Source organism: Cydia strobilella, chromosome 1 (genome assembly GCF_947568885.1).
Source record: "Cydia strobilella chromosome 1, ilCydStro3.1, whole genome shotgun sequence".
NCBI classification, from domain to species: domain Eukaryota; kingdom Metazoa; phylum Arthropoda; class Insecta; order Lepidoptera; family Tortricidae; genus Cydia; species Cydia strobilella.
Genome location: NC_086041.1, coordinates 8,677,863 through 8,685,820, shown reverse-complemented (window position 1 = coordinate 8,685,820; position 7,958 = coordinate 8,677,863).

Sequence of the window (7,958 nt, the reverse complement as noted above, 5' to 3'; positions counted from 1 at the left end):
GAAAACAGAAACACAAGCAGAGGTAAACAACAGGCGGTCTTATCGCTAAAAAGCGATCTCTTCCAACCTTTGGGTAGCGGAAATTAATAAATTTATAAAAATCGTAATGAAATAATGCCACAAGATATGCTTTGTTTTTAATTTTTACTATCACGTATACAAATATGAGAAATTGTTGGTGTGTGGTCGATATCAAGCCTCTATATTTTTCTGTAAACAATTTGTGCATCTAATCAAAGCACGCATTCATTCCACCAAATGTGCTGCAGTTTTATTCAAATGTGCACGGCTCAATAGGTCGCGATACCGGCGGGACGTATCTGTCATCGCTGACGGACGGTCGCGGTCGCATTCAACTTGAAGCAATAAATTTTGCCCACTGGACTAAACCGGTCACAGCTCACAGCTACACACAAGGGTCATACGGAAACTGGGAAACAAAAGTTGCCGCTACTGTTCACGGAAGTTTAGGATACTGAAACTATTTCTGGCTACCTAAATCGCTGCATCTTTTAACTTTTCTGCTGTGCGCTGCCCCAGATACAAGAATGTTGCTAAATTTATTTACTTACAGAAAAAAGAAACACGTCCATGCTGAAAAAAACGAGATAGTGGATTCATATCGTGGGTTTTAAAGTATTTTCACATACAAGTAGGTACCTATAAAGGGCATCCAGCTTAGTTTTACCAGTTATTAAATGTTAGAAAGGTATAAAATCTGACAAAAAATCGTATCTCGAATTTGGCAGCTGAAGCACTGAAGCAGAGATGTCGCTGTAAGCCCCTGTACCTGTACATTATGTAGCAACTCTGATTTATTGGACGTTTGACAATTCAGATACAACAAAAAATTTAAATATGGCGCCGTATAACGTAGTTCGGTTGTCCAACTGAGGGACACGATTTTTTCTTAGATATAAAGTAACTCAAGGTAAAACTTATAAAACTGGAGAAGTTAATTCTGCGACTATTTGCAATATGTTTTCTTAAAAAAAAAGCCGGCCAAGTGCGAGTCGGACTCGCGCACGAAGAATTCCGTACCATTACGCAAAAAACGCCAAAAAAATCACGTTTGTTGTATGGGATTATTATTTGTTGTTATAGCGGCAACAGAAATAGTTATATCACCTGTGAAAATTTCAACTATCTAGCTATCACGGTTCATAAGATACAGCCTGTTGACAGACGGACGGACGGAAAGCGAAGTCTAAGTAATAGGGTCCCGTTTTTACCCTTTGGGTACGTAACCCTAAAAACAACGAAATGCATAATCGGCAGTGTTGTACTTTTGCAAGGAACTTGGTTTCCACTGGGTTTGTTCACCTACGAGCGTACCTAGAAAATGAGCCGTAATAATATTTCATTATTAGGTAGACGTATTACAACCTTTGTGTTGTCATTGAGTACGACACTAGTGATTATTAGAAGATTGGCTGCTGATTATGTGCATTGAAATGTTTTTATCTTATTTTATTGGTGTAGGCAAATGGTAAAACCCAAATTATTACGTAGGTTACATGTAGACTTCCAATTTAAATTAGTTAAGTTTGCTTTATATAAGAAAATCAATAGGTATTATGTAGTTTACACCTACTTATATGAAGTGGTTTACTGATTAATAATTTATATTAGAGGCGTTTAGAAACCAACAACAAGTTAGGGGTATATATTTCCACCTTGGCAAACTATTCAGCAGCGAAGCAATCTCAGTTGCAAGTCAGACCACTGTGGACCTCCCCCCTCCTCCCTGCTTAATTTCCCGACCAGATTCTCACTGGCGGAACGACGGCTGTGAACTGTGAATAATTAGCCTTGAGTAGCAGATGCCGATGACTTGGGCATAGGACAGCAAAGCTACTCAATTTGCAAGTGATTAGGTGTGTCATAGCAGCTGCAGTTTATCTAAGCCTATTAGACTATAAAGGGCCAAAAATATGAGATGAAAATTAATGATAACCAGTTAGTCGAACGTAAATTAACGTATTTTATGTATTGATACCTAAAGTGTACACACGCGAAACTTACAAAACTTTTATGTCTTTGTAATAACTAATAACACATTTCGGAAAATTTATTTTCCTGCATTCTTTGGTATAAATAAAAATACAAAAATATACACGCTTGGGCTTTGTTAGTTTTTACCACAATGGAGGCAAGAATTATTGAGTTTGCTAAACAAATCTCTGGCAGTTCATGACGGGAATGTGCTTTTATGAAACGTAAAAATTACACCGGAAGGCACCTAAAATTTCAGCAAAAAATGTATTTTCCGTTCCTTTGTAACGCGAATAACGCTTTTAGAAATAAACAACAACTTGTTTCTTGTAAGAGTTATATTATTGAGACTTCCTATAAACTACATCAAGCAAAGTTGTTTTTTACCCTTCGTGCTAATTTTGAGACCCGTGTAAGCGATATATTTAAATTGAAAACATTAAAAACTTAAGCGTTGAATCAAAAATTTAAATTATTTTGAACAATAAATATTTAATGGCATGACATTAATTTAGATTATATGTACATTTTTGTAATGATTTACTTTCCTACTTTCCTTACGTTGGTGTGGTGTATTTGTTTGTGTTTCACATACTAGCAGCGTATATACTTACACTTATATTATTTTTACTTATACTTATGTTATACTTATATTATTTACTTGAAAACTCTTTATAGCTGTGCGTTAGCCGAAGCGTTAACCGAATCTGTGGTAGTGTTGCTGGTATACAATGATATAATATATCAATATACCTATAATAACGCTGTCAATACGAGTAGCTCTAGGCTTACATTAAATTAAACCACATTCATTATTTATTGACATTACAAACACGGCTTTAATTCACAGCGGTCGCGTTCATTAATCCAAGTATATTGCTTTGAAGCCGTGTACGGTCGGTAATATTATGCACTGATTTATTATAGTTATAGGATTTGCATATGTAAAATGTATACGTATATGATCTAAACAAGAGGCATGTTCTTCATGTACAAATATATTTTTTTATAAATCACTCACTTCCTCACTTACGATCGTTTAACTCAGATGGTGATTATGATTTAACAATTATAAAAGTTTGCATTGCAACTGACATTTTGGAATAAAACCTCATCTCGACTGTTAAAACAATAAATGTCAAAACAAATTCCTTTGTTTCGTTTGATGTTTGATGTTCGAAATTTGAAGTCGTTATAATAATATACGCGTTTAGAAAGTGATAGTTAATTATATTTAATCATAAAATGCTAGGGTGTAAATGGGATTATCCCGGGAGTGCTGATGCTGCTTCTATGTTATCCCGAAAGCTTTATTATCATATATGCTACAATTGCCAAAATAACATCATATAACTTATAACACCATTTACATTACACTAATAAATTCTGTTGACTTTTCTATCTCTATTATTTAATAAAAAAATCTATATTATTCCTCTATCATAATAAAATATATGTTCGGTACCATAAATACCTATTTGTTTCGTAAAATCTAGGTAATAATGAAATAAAAACAGTCCAAAAATTTTGCTGATACTCATTAAAGACTGGGGTACCGCGGTTCACTTCTACTCTTGACTAGACGAACACAAGGCCAAACTTTTGGGGTAAAATCTAGAGTGAGGAGGAGTGAGACCGAGACTGAAATGGGTGCGTTTCACCCGAGTTAAACACTACTTTTTATATTTCGAATACGAGGAAAGTAAATACATGTGTGTTTAAAGAAATAAACAGGACTAAGTATAAACTTTTATAGTATTTGTTGAGAGTAGGTACTTTCAATTAAAAATGTAGGTAAAGTATCGTGATCGGAATGGGGAGTTAAATATCAGAATGGAAAAAAATTGTACAACATATCCATTTATTAACAAATTTTAATTGTTTATCGTAATATAAAAGAAAAAAACGTACTGGGAAAATAAAATGCTCTAGTGCAGAAACGTATCATTTTCTGCACACTTCTTAGAACAACAACGACCCACTTTTAGAGCATGAGAAATGTTTTTTTTATTTGAACATGTACCTATTGTGTCTGCCAGACTCTGTTAAGTTAAGGTGCAGTAGATTCAGTCAGTTTTTTAAAGAATCGTAGCGTTTTTTTAGATAATAATACGGTTACCAAAAATTATGGATAGTAATCTTGAGGCCTTTCTCTAATAAGTTTGTGGATTGGAAACCTAATTTCTTGACTTTCGCTCGATGGAAAAAAATACGAACATGGGTCTACAACGCACCTTAAAAATTTGTAACAACGTTTCCACAAAAGCTAAAAATATGGAAATTGCTTCTAATTTTTTTTGTTATACTTAAAATAACAATTCAAAACCATGTTATCCGCGATCACGGGCACGCACAGGCGTCTCGCTCATGATGTACGCTCAGTGAGAGTGAGAAAAGAGCCCGAACCCACGAGGCCCGTCACAGATACAGATACAAATGCATTTGATTCATTACATTTTACAGCTGTTCTTAGGTATAAAGGTTAGGTAGGTAAGTAGTCCATCTTAAGTATAAAGAGTGAGGTAAGTAAGTAAATATTTATCTAAACAAATCGGTCAATACAACATACAGTTCCTATTGACTGATTTTCTGATCTCGCGCCCCGCCCTGGTGAGCGTTGCAAGCAAGTAGTAGTGGTAAAACGTATCGTTCTGGCCGCGGTCCAACTTTCATAACCGTTTCGATTTGTAATGTTAACGACACTGCGGAAACTTTCATGACATCTCTCGTAATTGTCGGCTTAGCTGTTGTCCTCAACTCGGCAAGCCATTCACAGCGGCAATATTACGACCCAAGAAATTACAGAACAAAATATAAATGCGCGTTGTAACACTTAACTTAGGTTACCATAGGTAATTCCGGGCTATTGACGGTTATAAATTGGCGAACATTTTCTTTATAACGTGCCAAGAACAGCTAAACCAAATATTTATCCATCACAATAAATTTTTGGATAAATTTTACAGAAAATTCAATTATTTTGAGATAATGTCAGTATAATATCAAGCAATTTATTGCGTAACATATGATGCAATTAAGTTAGATATCCTATCACAACAAGTTTTCAAACATAATTATGTGAACAAGTTTGGGAACAAATCAAATTATTTTATTAAATATTTTGATTTGTGTTTTTTAAAGTAGTCACACTACTATATATAAATTAAAAACTGTAATAGATGTCATATATTAAAGAAAAAGTGACGAAGCCCTCCAGTGGTGAAGGCCGGATTCGAACCGGCGTCTTTAGCTATCGCGGCTAACGCCATGAACCCCTAGGCCACCCCGCCACGGCGGTGCCCGTCCGAATTTCTCGACTATATGCCATCTTAGTAAGACTAGGCGTCTTTGACCAGCTCTAAGGGCAAGCAGTGCGCGCTTGCACCTCCTAAACGAACTCCTTACGGATTTACGTTGTAGCGAGAGAGACTGGTGCTGCCATCTATGAACAAGTTTGGGAACAAATCAAATTATTTTATTAAATATTTTGATTTGTGTTTTTTAAAGTAGTCACACTACTATATATAAATTAAAAAACTGTAATAGATATCATATATTAAAGAAAAAGTGACGAAGCCCTCCAGTGGTGAAGGCCGGATTCGAACCGGCGTCTTTAGCTATCGCGGCTAACGCCATGAACCCCTAGGCCACCCCGCCACGGCGGTGCCCGTCCGAATTTCTCGACTATATGCCATCTTAGTAAGACTAGGCGTCTTTGACCAGCTCTAAGGGCAAGCAGTGCGCGCTTGCACCTCCTAAACGAACTCCTTACGGATTTACGTTGTAGCGAGAGAGACTGGTGCTGCCATCTATGAACAAGTTTGGGAACAAATCAAATTATTTTATTAAATATTTTGATTTGTGTTTTTTAAAGTAGTCACACTACTATATATAAATTAAAAACTGTAATAGATGTCATATATTAAAGAAAAAGTGACGAAGCCCTCCAGTGGTGAAGGCCGGATTCGAACCGGCGTCTTTAGCTATCGCGGCTAACGCCATGAACCCCTAGGCCACCCCGCCACGGCGGTGCCCGTCCGAATTTCTCGACTATATGCCATCTTAGTAAGACTAGGCGTCTTTGACCAGCTCTAAGGGCAAGCAGTGCGCGCTTGCACCTCCTAAACGAACTCCTTACGGATTTACGTTGTAGCGAGAGAGACTGGTGCTGCCATCTATGAACAAGTTTGGGAACAAATCAAATTATTTTATTAAATATTTTGATTTGTGTTTTTTAAAGTAGTCACACTACTATATATAAATTAAAAACTGTAATAGATGTCATATATTAAAGAAAAAGTGACGAAGCCCGGAAGTGGTGAAGGCCGGATTCGAACCGGCGTCTTTAGCTATCGCGGCTAACGCCATGAACCCCTAGGCCACCCCGCCACGGCGGTGCCCGTCCGAATTTCTCGACTATATGCCATCTTAGTAAGACTAGGCGTCTTTGACCAGCTCTAAGGGCAAGCAGTGCGCGCTTGCACCTCCTAAACGAACTCCTTACGGATTTACGTTGTAGCGAGAGAGACTGGTGCTGCCATCTATGAACAAGTTTGGGAACAAATCAAATTATTTTATTAAATATTTTGATTTGTGTTTTTTAAAGTAGTCACACTACTATATATAAATTAAAAACTGTAATAGATGTCATATATTAAAGAAAAAGTGACGAAGCCCTCCAGTGGTGAAGGCCGGATTCGAACCGGCGTCTTTAGCTATCGCGGCTAACGCCATGAACCCCTAGGCCACCCCGCCACGGCGGTGCCCGTCCGAATTTCTCGACTATATGCCATCTTAGTAAGACTAGGCGTCTTTGACCAGCTCTAAGGGCAAGCAGTGCGCGCTTGCACCTCCTAAACGAACTCCTTACGGATTTACGTTGTAGCGAGAGAGACTGGTGCTGCCATCTATGAACAAGTTTGGGAACAAATCAAATTATTTTATTAAATATTTTGATTTGTGTTTTTTAAAGTAGTCACACTACTATATATAAATTAAAAACTGTAATAGATGTCATATATTAAAGAAAAAGTGACGAAGCCCTCCAGTGGTGAAGGCCGGATTCGAACCGGCGTCTTTAGCTATCGCGGCTAACGCCATGAACCCCTAGGCCACCCCGCCACGGCGGTGCCCGTCCGAATTTCTCGACTATATGCCATCTTAGTAAGACTAGGCGTCTTTGACCAGCTCTAAGGGCAAGCAGTGCGCGCTTGCACCTCCTAAACGAACTCCTTACGGATTTACGTTGTGGCCTTCACCACTGGAGGGCTTCGTCACTTTTTCTTTAATATATGACATCTATTACAGTTTTTAATTTATATATAGTAGTGTGACTACTTTAAAAAACACATCAAAATATTTAATAAAATAATTTGATTTGTTCCCAAACTTGTTCATAGATGTCAGTCTCTCTCGCTACAACGTAAATCCGTAAGGAGTTCGTTTAGGAGGTGCAAGCGCGCACTGCTTGCCCTTAGAGCTGGTCAAAGACGCCTAGTCTTACTAAGATGGCATATAGTCGAGAAATTCGGACGGGCACCGCCGTGGCGGGGTGGCCTAGGGGTTCATGGCGTTAGCCGCGATAGCTAAAGACGCCGGTTCGAATCCGGCCTTCACCACTGGAGGGCTTCGTCACTTTTTCTTTAATATATGACATCTATTACAGTTTTTAATTTATATATAGTAGTGTGACTACTTTAAAAAACACAAATCAAAATATTTAATAAAATAATTTGATTTGTTCCCAAACTTGTTCATAGATGGCAGCACCAGTCTCTCTCGCTACAACGTAAATCCGTAAGGAGTTCGTTTAGGAGGTGCAAGCGCGCACTGCTTGCCCTTAGAGCTGGTCAAAGACGCCTAGTCTTACTAAGATGGCATATAGTCGAGAAATTCGGACGGGCACCGCCGTGGCGGGGTGGCCTAGGGGTTCATGGCGTTAGCCGCGATAGCTAAAGACGCCG